The following is a 16,208-nucleotide window of genomic DNA, read 5'->3' as shown; positions in this document are numbered from 1 at the left end:
CTTTACACTTAGAATCTGATCAAATACATAGCGTCACATTTCCTCAGGAACAACAGACCTCAAATAGATAACAAATATTACAAGCATAAGCTCTTAGGGCACTCAGAAAATTTAAGTCCCACTGGATTGAAACTTACCATGGAGCAGAGAGGGAAATAGCCCACTTCGTCCGAGCTTGTCAAGGCGCATAAGAGGCAATATTTTGCCCGGGACGAAGAAAGCAACAAAAGCCAAAGAGCTCAAGGGCAATGAAAGAGGGGACATTGATTCATTCCATAATGGAAAAGTAGATAAAGAAACCACTTCCCCTCTCAAGCCATATGAGCTCAGCAAGTGGAGCATCCAATTTTAGCCCAAGGGTAACATGTGCTGTGCCCTTCACACAACACCCCTGGGTCATTTGGCTGCCCCTCTATAAGTAGGAAAAATTTCTCTGAAGTTTCTTGGGTCCTTCAGAGCACCTACATCTTTGGATACAAGATATGAACCGCGAAACTTCATCTCTTAAGACGATCCCTTGAACCCCTGAAGTAGCCAGAGCAAAAATCCTAATAAACTCATATATAGATCTCACCTTGTCCAACAAAAGTTGCTTCCAAAAAGGAGGATCCACAACCATGGCCTTAGCAACAAAAACTGGCAGGGAGGAAAAAGAACTGAGAGGGATTATGGGTGAAGAGAAGGTTGTAGCCCTATTTAAAGGAGAAAAAGGCTTACAGTATGTCCACACTTAATCTATTAAGATAGTGGTACACAAAATCTGTGAGGTCATTTCAAAATCTGGAGCAGAGTCACGGGTAGGAAAAAACAAGATCATATTTATGTCTAGTCAGTCGTCTACACCTCCTTCGACTAGACTTGAAGGGAAGGCTAGTGATATGGGTTAGGTTTTGTGGGTCTTTAGATGAGGAAAGAAAAGGAAAAAAGAGTTAAAGGAAGAAATCCAATAACGACCGATGCACATTCCAGAGCAGAGATAACCTAATATCGGCCAATACATGCCTGCCGAATGAAGGTAGGTCAATATTGGTCGATACATGCCTATCGAACGAAGGTAGGCCAATATCGGTCCATACATGCCTATCGAACGAAGGTAGGCCAATATCGGTCGCTACATGCCTGCCGAATGAAGGTAGGTCAATATCGGTCGATACATGTTTGCCGAACGAGGGTAGGATAATATCGGTCGATACGTGCCTATCGAACGAAGGAAGGCCAATATCGGTCGATACATGTCTGCCGAACGAAGGTAGGCCAATATTGGTCGATACGTGCCTATCGAACGAAGGAAGGCCAATATCGGTCGCTACATGCTTGCTGAACGAAGGTAGGCCAATATCGGTCGATACATGTCTGTCGAACGAGGGTAGGTCAATATCGGTCGATACATGCTGTCTGTATAAAGGTATGGTAATAACGACCGATACGCATGCCAAAGTAAAGATAGCCCAAAATCGGTCAATACATGTCTGCCGAACGTAGGTGGGCCCATATCGGTCAATACATGCTTGCCGTATCAGGGTAAGTTAATAACGACTGATACATACTCCAGAGAAAAAAGTAGACTAATATCGGCCAAAAGGATTAACGAATGCCTTAGAAACATGTTGAATAAAATATTATTACAAATAGAAGTCACTTGGAGAAGAGTCATACATGAATATATCGAATAGAATAATTAATGATGGAGAGTATATATTTTTTGGCGGGAAATATGCTTTCAGATTGTCTTGCAGGCGCTAAACGACAAAGAAGGTACATCTGGGGTACAGAAAAGATTCCTTAAAAATCATCTTCCTCAAGTACGCAGCTGATGTCATAACGAACTCTAACAAACCGGAGTCCACTTCATGACTACGGAGGTTATATGAAGTGGTATAAAAGGGGGAATCCTCTTCGTTGGCTAAGTAAGTTCACATCTCTAATTCTGGGGCTACCGTTCATCTTCTTTCTGCTTCTTCTTTCCTCGGCGTCAAGAGAGATCCCTAACTTGAGCGTCGGAGGGCCTAGCCAGGGATTCCCACTCCGGTCTTAGGTCACTGACGATAGTGTTGATTGGTCTCTTGTGTGCAGGGAGCCTCGGGAGCTTGAAGGTTCGGTTTTCTCCTATTTGGACGGGGATTTCTTCCTACTTATTAGATTTCCTGCGGTGACTCAGGTTTTCTTCCGATCCTCTTTGGGTTTCTCGGGTCGAGGTTTCACCGTCATTATTCTTCGTCATTACAGTGGGTCTCCTTCTCCCAGATCTCCTTCACGGTCAGCTTCTCAGACAGGATCAATCATGGTTATTAAAAAGAAAAGTTTTATCAAAATTAAAATATCTCTTTTTAAACATTATAGATAACTACAAAAAAAGAAAGATTTTAAATCTCTCTTTTAATAGCTATAAAAGGAAATATTTTAAAAATTTAAAAATCTCTTTTAAAATCATGTGGATGTCATCAAAAAGGAAAGATTTTATCAAAATTTTATTTTAAATAAAATCTTCCTTTTCTACTATGGTATGGCCGGCCCCTTGCTTGGGCACCAAGCAAGGCTTGGTCGTCCCCTTGATTGGGCACCAAGCAAGGATGTGACTGGCCCCTAAGCTTGGGTAAGAAGCTGGGCTTGGGTGGATGTGAAGCTTATATATAGAGGCTACAACAAGGACTGAGAGGAGGAATTAGTTTTGGCCTCCTGATGAACTCGAGTTTCCTGTGTTCGACCCGAACACTCAACTTAAGTTCAACAATAATAACTCATACCACTAAAGAGCTATTATTGAACTACCACACCAATCCCATATTACATTATGGGCTCCTTCTTATCATGAGTGCGTTAATCTCCTTGTGTTTAAGATATCGAATATCCATTAATTAAATGAGTTACTGACAACTCACTTAATTAACATCTAGCTCCAAGAGTAGTACCACTCAACTTTATTGTCATGTTGGACTAAGTCCACCTGCAGGGTTTACATGACAATCCTTATGAGCTCCTCATGAGGACATCATCAACCTAGATAACTAGGACACAGTTTCCTTCTATAATGAACAACATATCATATAAATAATATTATTTCCTAACTTATCGGGCCTATTGATTTAACGAAATAAATCTCACCCATTGATAAGTCAAAGAAATAAATACTAAGTATATGTACTTGTTATTATATCGGGATTAAGAGTACGTACATCCATAATAACAGAGGTTCTGTTCTTTTATTTAGTCAGTATAAAATGAACTACCTCAAATGATCCTTCTCAATACACTCATAGTGTACTAGTGTAATTTTATAGTCAAGATAAACTAATACCAAATTACACTATGACCGTTCCAATGGTTTGTCCCTATCCATCTTGGTCGTGAGCTACTATTTATAATTTATAAGGAACTGATAACATGATCTTCTGTGTAACACTACATACCATGTTATCTACAATATAAATTAAATGGACAACTGCATTTAACATAAATACAGACATTTGACTAATGTGATTCTCATTTCAAAATAAATGTTTATACAAAAAGCTAGGCTTTTAGTATACATCCTAACAACTTTAACCATGTCACGCCCCAGGTAGTCCTTGCCAGAAGAAATTTTGGCAGTATCTCTCCTGTACGGGTGACAATATGAAACTTTCTACAATGCCCTCGAGGCCACATATACATCGGCCAACATGGACGGAACAATAACAACAAAATATAAGCAAACACCCACGCAGTTTAATAGTAAAAACTAAACATAAGCAAAGATAAGGAAACGTCGCAAATAATACTACTCAACTACACCCATAAAGCACAAAATCGATATCTACTCAACTACACCCATAAAGCATAAAACCGATTCCTATTCAACTACCCATAAAGCACAAATCTCCAGCATACATCCAAATGAAAATTCATCACCAAATAACAAAACCATACAAGATCCAAGTGTCAAAAGCTATAGGTCTGAAAACATAATCTAACATAATAAGAAAATCGAAATGTGCGAACTCGTCGGAACGCACAGTGGTGGGGGGACTAGCGGCTGGAATCTCCTGACAGCATCAACCTAAAAAATATCAACCGAGGAGGGGTGATTCCAACACTCAATGGATACCCAGTTGATATGCATAGTAAATAATAACCAGCAGTAATAAATAAGCGTACAGTCTCCTGGATATAACATATGGAAAGTGCAAACTGTAAGGTAAGGAGTAACTGTACTAACCAGAATCTGGGTATAGGGATATCCAGGTCGTCAGACCCAGAGTATCGTAAACCTGTATGCATGTCAAACAATGCATCCATCCAATAGCCAGCATATAAAGTGCAATCCTGTATACATGTCAAACATATGCATGCATCCAATATGTAACATATAAAGTGCAACAACCACAAGCAATAAATACAAATAAAGCATATGATGCTAATGACATGTCCTGGTCACCCCTACTGCCAGTCAGCCGTCTCACACACGATGGTGAGACCGAGTGGGTAGGGCTGTGACAACTGTGCACTCTGTCATCACTGCTCCTGAGCGACCGAGTGGACGAGATGCTATCGGAGTACACCTATCCTCCTACCCCAAATCATAAGTGGGGGAGCACAATGCTCTCATCTCCCTGAGCAAGTCCAGAGAAGGGATCTTTGTCGGCTACCATACTGCGTTACACTACCCATGAGCGGATCAACGGAGCCAAACAGAGCAACCTGCTGCAACACACCCTGCCTGAATAAAAAGAAATCACTAACCCATGAGTGGTTGTGTGTGCAGATCCATGTAACTGGCGATGCGCTCAACAATAATGGAGTTGCCAACCGCTCAACATGCAATCATGCAAGATGGTGCATGTCACTAAGCCAGAAAATATCCTGATCCTATCCCTCTCCATATAATGTGTACCAAAATACGTGGATCAAATAATATGATCTAGGTACACATGTCAAGTATGGTATCTAACCAGTCTAATATATCATAAAGTATAACATGTCACTACCTCTATAACATAAATAATAAACAGGTAATAAACAAAACATGCTTCGAACTAGATAATGACATGCCGATGCAGATATAAATATAATTATTACTATTTGTTAAAATCTACTAAGCATATCAACATGACCTATCTAAAAGAATAGTCAAGGTACCCACCTCAAATATCGCACATGCCAAAGGAAATCCCACGTAAGGCAACTCGTCGCAAATCAGAGTCCTACAATACATGATATACAGATTTAGCTAATTACATATAAACTAATTAGCTAAATCAAATCCTCAAACCTATTTATGATAATCATCATCAAATACGACTATTGACTAACCCCTTATTAATTAACCTACTTCAATTTACATAACCAAATGAAATCTCAATTAGAGTTAGGAAACCCTAATTGCTTAACTTATTCATCCTACATACTCACCAAAATCTATGGTAGCAAATAGGCTCTCGACCGGAGGAGTCCACAGCCGTAAGACGGTGGCCGCAGCTGAGTAAGGCTACTGTTCAGAAAACCAGATAACCCTAAGTCAGCACCTAGCATGTATTCGACATCCTAACTACAATCACTGTATCCTCAACTAAGAATTTAACCAACTCATTCATCCATAACCTTATAGACTAGAAATCTTACCCTCAAACAACTCTAAGTTGCTGGCCAGAACAGATGAACAAACCCCACAGCCAATCCTACTCCACCTCACAACCTTGATTGTTGATCCACAACACACAACCCTACAAAACATAACCTCATTGCTGGAATCAAACGGATCAAGATGAAAAATCAAACAGTGGAGTTTACGGATCAAATAGCAACCCAACTCACCTTGTTGTTTTGTTCGGATCCGGTAGCAAGAGGAAATCTAGGGCACATGGGAAAAATAGTCACTGGTTAGTGCGGAAAGATGTGTGAAATCAACTGATCAGAGAGGGCAACAACCAGACAGCACCTGATGATCAGAGGAGAAGACAATAGCCCGATCGAAGGTGGCGAATCGGGAGCTAGGGCATGGGTTCGCAAGATAGAGGGCGAAGACTAGGGTTCGGATCTCCCTTCAACTCCACCAAGAGCTTGCTCGTGTAGAGGCAACGACTAGGAAGGAAACACGACCTCTAAGGTAACTCAATCAATGAAGGAGATGAAGTGCTCGACCACTAGAAATCGGCTCCCCGGGCGTCGTCGGCGTCGGAGAAGAGACAGGGAAATGAAGAAGAGAAATCAGGAAGAAAATGTAGAAGACAAGAGTTGGGCAGAGGCGAGAGGGTTCCCTTGGCCACTGCCTTAAACACGAGGAAGGAGAAATGACGCGAGGAAGGGCGGCATCGGCGCGTCGGTTTGAGAAGGGAAGAAGAATCGGACGGTGTCGGGCGCGGGACGCGGGTCGAGGAAAAGAGACGGGGAGAGAAAAGAAATAAAGAAAAAGAAGAGAAAAAAAACAAAAAGGAAAATCAAACATTTCCTTCGCTTAAATGGGGTAGCCGAAACAGGCTTTCCCGGGCCAAATATTTATCCCCGTAAACTTGTCATACGAGATTCGAAAAATTTCCGAAAATTTTCTAAAAATTCCGAAAAATTCCCTTATGGTTAATCGCCCTTTCTCGGTATTTTACAAACCAAGTGTGCAGGAGAAGCCCAGCTAGGTCAACGGGCCGACCAGATAGCTAACACAAATCCTAGACAGGTCGACGGGCTGACCGGACATTTGGCACAAAGTCTAGCTAGGTCAAAGGGTCGACCGGATAGCTGGCACAAAGTCCAGACGGGTCGACGGGCTGACCGGGCGTCTGGCAGGTAAGTTAAGGTAAGTCACTAGAGGGGAGTGACTGTGAGGACGCATTCCCAGGAAGGGAACTTAGGCGTCAATCCAACTTAGAGTCATTTCGGAAATCTAAGTTGAGATCGTGACTAGATTTTGGTCTCAAAGAGACGGAATCTAATTACTATTCCTTGTTATAACTATAGTGTGCTAACACTTTGTTGTGCGGGGTAGTTTGCATTTTGCCTCGCACTAACGCTTTTTTGCAAGTTGCTAGAAAAGTGGAGGTCTAGGCGCCCGGAAGTGATCCGGGAGCCCGGAAGGGATCCGGGCGCCTGGAATACAAATATTATCCTCTCGCTGCGTCGCCACGTGGAGCTTCATGGTTGGGTGGGCTACGTTACACTCTAGGCGCTCGAAAGGGATCCGGGCGCCCGAAGCCTCCTATATAAGGAGGGTGAAGGCTGGAGCAAAGACACAACTCACAAGAAGATCTTCCATTACTTGCTCTGCCGTGCTGCGCTCCTGCGACGCACCTCCAACAACGCGCTTCTTTTTCATTCCTTATTTTTTTTCAGTATCTCTTTCTTTAAAAGCAATTGTAATTTCATTTGTAATATTTTGAATTACTAGTGGATTGCCCAACGAAAGCACTCAATGAGTGCGGGCCTTGGAGTAGGAGTCGACGAAGGCTTCGAACCAAGTAAAAAATTACTTGTGTTAGCATTGTTTTTTTTTTTCATTTTTTCTGTTGCGTACTCGCTAAATTTTTAAATCGCTATTCACCCCCCCCTAGCGAACTACTCGATCCAACAAGTAGTATCAGAGCAGGTACCGCTCTGATTTGGTGCAACCACAATCAGGCAAAGGGGGATATTTTTAAAGAAAAATTAGATATCGTTTTTGCTTAAAATATATTCTTACGCCTTTCGTTTTTTCCCTCTAAAAATATTTTTGAAAAATTTATTTTCATTTTTTCACCGTGGGTTAATATTAACAAAATATCGCATTTACCAAAATTTGAAATAATATTTTTATTAATATTTTATTTTTTTTAAATTAGTGAAATATTATATTTATTTTTCCAGTACTACTAATCCAAGACCAAGTCTTGGGATTTTTTGTTTGTTTCTTTGTGTGCAAGACCAATGTCTCTTCAAGAAGGACAGAGCATCCATGAATCATCTCCATATGAGATGTACGAGAGATATGAATTCAATCTGTGGAGGATGCAGATGGAAACTTTTATTCTTATGAACGACCTCGATAGTGGCAGGGCACTGAGAAGATCTGTTGATACAGTCTGACCTGGCTGTTGTTTTGATGTTGACACTGATTTAAGTTTGTATCAGATATTAATTAAACTCAGATTGAGTACTGATCAAGGTTGATCAGGTGAAAGGGAAAAGTCCAAGTATGGAAACTTGGCACACGAAGTCGGAGAGGGCTCGGTAGCTCGTTCTCCGGACTAGGTCAGAGAGGGCTCGGTAGCTCGTTCTCTGGACCGGACGAAGTCGGAGAGGGCTCGGTAGCTTGTTCTCCGGAATAGGTCAGAGAGGGCTCGGTAGCTCGTTCTCTAGACCGGACGAAGTTGGAGAGGGCTCGGTAGCTCGTTCTCCGGACTAGGTCAGAGAGGGCTCGGTAGCTCGTTCTCTGGACCGGACGAAGTCGGAGAGGGCTCGGTAGCTCGTTCTCCGGACTAGGTTAAAGAGGGCTCGGTAGCTCGTTCGCTAGACCAGGAAGGCTTTAGGGTTTAGGGCTAGGAAGCTCTAAACCTACATAGGCATTGGATCGGTCTGTTGACCGATCCACCTATAGCCTGATCGGTTCACAGATCGATCAGAGCCTTCCTGGACCGATCAGGCTATGGCCTGATCAGTCCAAAAAGGCTGTGGATCGGTTTGCTGACCGATCCACAATAATGTCTGTAGTTTCTGCTGTTTCTCTGCAACTTCTGATTCGTCTGATTTAACCATCTGCGGTGAGCTTTTTAATTTGCAGGTTGCAGGTATCATGTCAATGCTTAAATTCAAATTAAGCTCCATCAGAAGAATAAGACAAAGTGTTCTTTCTACTGTGTTTCGCTGCAAATGGTGCAATTGGAGCATCAAGGTTTACTGGCTGCAATCTGGCTGCGATCTGGCTGCGATTAGTTGGCAATCAGCTTGACTTCTGCTTATTGGTTTGAGCTCAGAGACACCCGTGAAGACCATGGGTTCTATTGGTGTGAGTTCAGAGAACCATATGAGGAGGAAGAGTGATTGGCGACGCCTTAGCTTGCAGAGCGATTCGGTGCAGGTTGACAGCGATTCGATACAAGCTGAACGCGGTGGAAAAGCAGAGGCATAAGAAGAAGGATGAAGAGATTTTCGGAGAGGGAACTGTGAAAAAAAAAACGAGTGTGCTAAGCTTTGAGCTCTGTGCTGAGAAGCTGCGTCTTTCTTGCGCTCTGCTTTCACTGTCGTCTTCGCGTGGCTGTGAGCATATTTTTCATTCTCTTTAGCCACTGATCATTGTAAGTCTTGTGCTTTATTTACATATCTTTGGAGACTTTGTGGAGAGGTTACTCCACCGAGAAGGAGGAAAATTTTAGCCGGAATCTATCCGGGGTGTGATCTACTGAAAGATCAAGGGATCGTCCACCTTACGGACACGCTGAGGAGTAGGGGCAAGTTATCCCCGAACCTCGTACATACTGGTGTTAGTGGTGTTTGTCTCTTTTTCTTGTATTATCTTTTCATTTGCATATTTCCGCTGCGCTAACGATTTGTAGGAAGAAATTCTTTAAGCTTTTAGAGGAGGCTATTCACACCCCCCCCTCTCTAGCCATCTGAAGATCCCAACAAGTGGTATCAGAGCAAGGTTCTCTTCATCCGGATTAACACCCTAAAGAGCAAGAAGATGGCTATGAAGGAAGGGTCTAGCACCAATCGACCACCCTTCTTCGACGGAGCGGACTTTCAATATTGGAAGAGCCGCATGGAATATTATCTTAAGACCGACATCTCAATGTGGTTCTCCGTCAAGGAAGGGTTTACACCTCCGAAGGACGAAGAAGGTAAGGAACTAGACTCATCAAGGTGGTCCGCCGAGCAAACTCGCAAAGGACAAGTCGATGCCAAGGCAGTGGTCACTCTACAATGTGGGATAGCCAAGGACCAACTCGTCAAGGTAGGTCCATTCATGAGCGCAAAAGACTTGTGGAACAAGCTCATCGAGCTCCAAGAAGGAACTCGAGACTCTTGGATCGCCAAGAGAGATTTATTCTTAAATCAATTACAAAACCTCACCATGAAGGAGAACGAGACGGTAAGTGAACTACACGGAAGGTTCAAAGAAATTATCAATGGTCTTCATTCCGTAGATGAACGCGTAGAGAATCACGATCTTGTAAGGTATGTTCTCAAAGCCTTTCCGAGGAATTCCTTGTGGTCATCTATGGTAGATGCCTACAAGGTCTCCAAGGACCTTTCAATTGTTAAATTAGATGAATTTTTTTGTGAAATGGAGCTCCATGAATTTGCTAACAAGTGTCAAAAAGAGAAAGGTATTGCCTTAGTTGCAGGAGAAAAGAGCAAAGATGGAAGAAGGAAGAAAGAAAAGAAGAAGGAAAAAGAGATTCCTTCATCCTCATCCTCCTCCGAGTCCGATGATGAAGGTGGATCATCATCAAGCGAGATGACCAACTTTGTAAGGAGAATCATGATAAGGAGCCGGAGATACAAAGGGAAAGGTAAATCTATCGATCAAAATGTTGATAAAACTAATGTCACTTATTTTGAGTGTAGCAAGAAAGGACACTATCGGAGCGAGTGTCCAAAACTCAAGAAGAAAGAGGAAAGGGCCAAGAAGAAGAAATCTCTCAAAGCTACTTGGGATGAATCCTCCTCAAGCTCATCGGAGGAAGAGAAGAAGGAGAAAAGCACACGTCAATTAGCGTTCATGGCAAGGGAGGAATCGGATTCCGGGAGTGATGGTGACACGAGTGATACCTCAGCCACTGGTTCATCATCTTCGGATGATGAAGAGGTAACTTCTCCTCATTTAGAAAAATGTTATAAAACCATTGCACATTTATCTACTTTGCTTAAGAAATCAAAAACTCAAATTAAATCATTAAAAGATGAAGTAGAGCACTTGAGGGCCCTTAGGGAAGATGAAGTTGATGACCTACATCAAGAGGCCCTTGAGGATGAAAACAAAGCCTTAAAGGGTGAAGTTGAGAAACTCAAGAAAATGCTTGAAAAATTCTCAACTAGCTCTAAGACCTTAGATATGATTCTAAATGCCCAAAGGGCGGTCTACAACAAGGCTGGGTTAGGATATCAACCTAAGGAGTCTAGTTTCATTTCGCTAGTGTCTAGAACCCAATTTCATAGATCACATGCTTCTAGGGTTCATGAGACTAGGAAGGTTGTGACCAAGGCATGGGTTCCTAGGTCTTTCATTGTAGATGCATTAGGTCCCAAGATTTGGGTACCTAAAACGTCTATCTTTCGTGTCTTGTAGGCATTGGTCAAGGGGGAGCATCTATCAACTTGGTTTGTTGATAGTGGATGCTCCAAGCACATGACCGGGGATAAGTCACTCTTTTCTACCCTTCAAAACAAAAATAGAGGTAATGTGTCGTTTGGTAATAATGGTAGCCTTAAGGTTATAGGAGTTGGAGACATTCATATATCCGAATGCCTCCAAATCAAGAATGCCCTTCTAGTCAAGGGGATGACCTTTAATCTCCTAAGTGTCAGCCAATTATGTGATACGGGTTATACAATTGAGTTTCATTCAAGTCAATGTCTGGTCAAACACATTGACACACTTGACATGATACTAGTAGGAACAAGGGTAGATAACATTTATCAAGTATCTTTTAAAAGTGCTACTAATGCCTCTGCTAAGTGTTTCATGTCAAAAGAAGAAGAATCATGGCTTTGGCATAGGAGGTTGGCCCATGTGAACATGAAGAATATTCGAAAGCTGGCTAACAAAGGATTAGTGCGAGGCCGACCAAGCATCAAGTACAAAAAGACAAAATTATGTGATGCATGTCAAAAGGGTAAGCAAACAAAAGCGTCTCATAAAGGTAAAAGCGCTGTAAGTACATCTACTGCTTTAGATTTATTGCATATGGATTTATTTGATTGCAGTAATGTCATTTCATTGAATGGAAGCAGATACTGCTTAGTGATCATTGATGATTTTACTAGATATACATGAACTTTCTTTTTGAAAAATAAGGATCAAACCATAGATATTTTTGTTTCTTTTTGTAGAAGAACTGAAAATGAAAAATCAACAACAATTAAAACAATTAGAAGTGATCATGGTGGAGAATTTCAAAACCATAGATTTTTAGAATTTTGTCAAGAAAAAAGATATAGGCATGAGTTCTCTACTCCAAGGACCCCACAGCAAAATGGGGTTGTGGAGAGAAAGAACCGAGTCTTGCAAGAGGTGCACGAAGCATGCTCAATGATTACTCACTACCGAGCTACTTATGGGCTGAAGCTGTAAATACAGCTTGCTATGTGCAAAATCAAGTCTTGATACATAGGTTTTTAGGAAAGACTCCCCATGAACTTTGGTTTGGGAAACCCCCTACAATTAAACATCTTAGGGTGTTTGGTTGTAAGGTGTTTATCTTGAACACCAAGGATCATCTTGGAAAGTTCACGGCTAAGGCTGATAAAGGGATACTGGTCGGGTACTCTCTCATCAGCAAAGCCTATCGAGGCTACAACAATAGGACTAAATTGATTGAAGAATCCTCGGATGTAGCATTTGAAGAAATCCCTAAATCAAATGATCAATCGAGGGATGTAGGAGAAATTCAATTTGAATTTAGAAGTTTAAGTTTGAATGATCAAAACATAGAAAGAGTCAAAGTTGACTCCGATGATGATGAGCAAAGGCAACAAAGGGCTCAGGCTGATCCCTTGCCTGATACTGAGTCCTTGCCTGTGCCTAGTGAGACCACTCATGAGACACCGCCAACACCAAGGCAATCTAGGATAGCGTCTAGTCATCCCAAAGACCAGATTGTTGGAGACATCCAACAAGGGGTTAGGACTAGATCATTCTTTAGAAATGAGTCTAATGAGGTCGGCTTGATCTCAGAAATCGAATGAAAATTAGTTGGTGAGGCATTGCACGATCCTGACTGGATCATAGCTATGCAAGATGAGTTAGGTCAATTTGAAAGGAGCCAAGTGTGGGACTTAGTTCCTAGACCTAAGAAGACCACCATTATTGGAACCAAATGGGTCTTCAAAAATAAGTTAAACCAAAAGGGAGAAATCATAAGAAACAAGGCAAGACTTGTAGCCAAGGGCTATAGTCAAGTCGAAGGCCTCGATTATGATGAGACTTATGCTCCCGTGGCCTGATTAGAGTCCATTCGTTTAATGCTAGCTTTTGCTACACATAGAGGCTTCAAGCTCTATCAAATGGACGTTAAATCGGCCTTCTTAAACGGTTTCATTAAAGAAGAGGTCTATGTTGAACAACCACCGGGGTTTGTGAATACCGAAGCTCCAAACCACGTGTACAAGCTCAAGAAAGCTCTTTATGGGCTTAAACAAGCACCTCGAGCTTGGTACGAAAGGTTGTCAACTTACTTACTAGAAAAGGGTTTTGTAAGAGGTCAAATAGATCCAACACTATTTCTGCGTAGAGATGGTGAAAACATATTTGTAGCCCAGGTGTATGTCGATGACATAATTTGTGGCTCAAATAACAAGGGCTATTTGAATGAATTTATCACTCACATGGAAAGTGAGTTTGAGATGAGTCTGGTGGGAGAATTGACATTCTTCCTTGGACTTGAAATCAAACAAACTCGAGATGACATTTATGTCCATCAGACAAAATACACTCAAGAGATGCTCAAGAAATTCAAAATGAGTGACTCTAAGGAAGTATCCACTCCAATGGCGACAAACACTCGCCTTGACAATGATGAGAATGGAAAACCAGTTGATCTAACGCAATATAGAAGCATGATTGGTAGTCTTCTATATCTCACAGCTAGTCTACTTTTTTGCTGTGGGCATGTGCGCTAGATATCAAGTATGTGCCAAGGAATCTCATTTAATTGCAGTTAAGAGAATCCTGAGATACCTTAAGGGCACAATTAGAGTAGGTCTCTGGTACCCTCATACTAAGTCTTTTGATTTGATCGGTTATACCGACTCTGATTATGCTGGGTGCAAATTGGATCGGAAAAGCACTAGTGGGGGTTGCCAATTTTTAGGTTCATCATTGGTTAGTTGGTCAAGTCGGAAGCAACATTGCGTTGCTCTCTCCACGACCGAGGCTGAATACATTGCCATGGGAGAGAGTGTATCACAATTGTTGTGGATGATCCACACCCTAGAAGATTGTGGGCTTTCGTATAAGGGAGTGCAAGTGTTGTGTGACAACATCAGCACAATAAACCTAACGAAAAATGCAGTCCATCATTCAAGGACCAAACATATTGAAGTGCGTCATCACTTCATTAGAGATCATGTAGCTAGGGGAGACATTGCACTCACATATGTTAAGTCAAAATCAAACCTAGCCGATATTTTTACCAAACCCCTTCCGGAAAATGAATTTAGTCATTTAAGGAGAGAATTGGGAATGTGTTTGGCTCAATAGGCCATTAGGACTTCATCATGATCAATAAGGACAATTAAAACGACAAGAGAAATTGGAAAATTAATTTGGACAACTTGGGGACATCTCACACAAACTATAAGGTTTAACAAATTATTTTTGTTTGCTAGAAATGGGGTGAGATGCTAGGATCAGCCAAATTATTCAAAATGTATCATGCATCCCTTGAATAATTAGGTTGAAGAGACATAAATCGAGTATGGGGAAGACCATTACATAATTCATGTGTATCTGATTCCTAGATCTTACTCATATATTCCAACCAAGGAAACTTGGTTGGACCTTTACCTAGAAATTATCTAACTTTGGTTGATGTGTTGATTGATACCTTTGATCGATACCTTTCATAATTTTGATTGAAAATAGGACAAGTTGTTGAAGTAATGATAGCAATTTGGATATATTTTACCAAACTCGAAACTGATCATAGCAAGGATGTGTTTTGAACCAGGTAATAAATAGCCTGAGTCTTGATTAATACCTTGGTTCACTATAGATCATAGTTTCAGAAGTTTTCTGGTTTTGAAACATTAAGGTTCAAAACGTCTGAACTCTATGTGTTTGGAGTTGGTCTGAGTGTTTAAATGTTTGGAACTTTCCGGTTCTGAACAATTTCAGACCGTAAGAGCTCATCTTTCGGAAATATTTATGTTTGTAGATTCTTCAGGTTCTAGGTTCTGAATTTGGAAGTTTCTGAACTTCTTGAGTTCTGAATCTTCAGAATTTTCGATAGAAAACTTCTACGAATTTCAGTTACTGAAATTCCTGGAGACTCTTCAATTTGTCAGACACTGATCGATCTACAGCCCGATCAGGAGAGGCTGGATCGGTCTGTTGACCGATCCAGAACTCTTTGTTTGTTTACTGATCGGTCCAGGGACCGATCAGTACGCAAGGAGGCTTCCTGATCGGTCCACCGACTGATCAGTATGCAAGGAGGCTTCCTGATCGGTCCAGGGTATTCCCTGACCGATCAGGAAGTTCCCTGATCGGTCAGGATCTCTCCTGATTGGACAGCCGTCCGATCATATCAACACCTGGATCGATCACCCATCCCTCTTAACTCTTCCCGATCCCTTCTCTTCCCATTGCACGCCGAAGCCTTAGCCGACACCCTCCTACGCCTCAACTCTTCTCTCCGTTCTCCGAAAGATATATAAATGGCACCAAGGTAACTCCATTTTCCCCGAGCTCTACTCATTTTGGCACTTCATTTTCATTTCTCACCGTATCTTTGTAATTTGGCTTGGTTCTCGGTTGTTGGTGGCTTCCGTGCTCACCTGTTTGCCCCGTCCGTGTCACATTTTTAACCTTTAGGAAGAAACAAGTTAGTGAGGGAACTTCTAAGTCGTCAACTGAGAAATCTAGATCTAAGGCTCCCTCCCGACCTCAACCATCTGTTTCTGGAAGATTTCCAAACCATCACTTTGAACAAGCCTTTCAACAAAGAACCTTCAAACTGCTTCCTTGTAGGTCTGTGGATCAAAAATTCATGGATGAATTCTGTCCATCTGTGTCAGAAATACTTGCCTATTACAAACTTGATTCTCTAGTCTATTTAGAACGGGACATCAGTTACGACTTAGTATCTGAGTTTTATAATAATCTTCATCAAACTAATGATGTTAATTATAAAACTAGAGTTGCTAAGCAGACTATTGATTTCCATTTCTCGACCTTCTTTGATTATCTAGCTTGCCGGAGGTGTTTAGGAAATATCTTTTCCATATATCCTGATTTACCAGACCCCTTACCTTCTCCCTTTGATGTCTCATCTGACTCCATTTATGAGTATTTCTTCGGACATCCTAGACCGGGTGGACAAGAT

Source organism: Zingiber officinale, chromosome 5B (assembly GCF_018446385.1).
Source record: "Zingiber officinale cultivar Zhangliang chromosome 5B, Zo_v1.1, whole genome shotgun sequence".
Classification (NCBI taxonomy): Eukaryota; Viridiplantae; Streptophyta; class Magnoliopsida; order Zingiberales; family Zingiberaceae; genus Zingiber; species Zingiber officinale.
Note: the sequence above shows the minus strand (reverse complement) of the source record.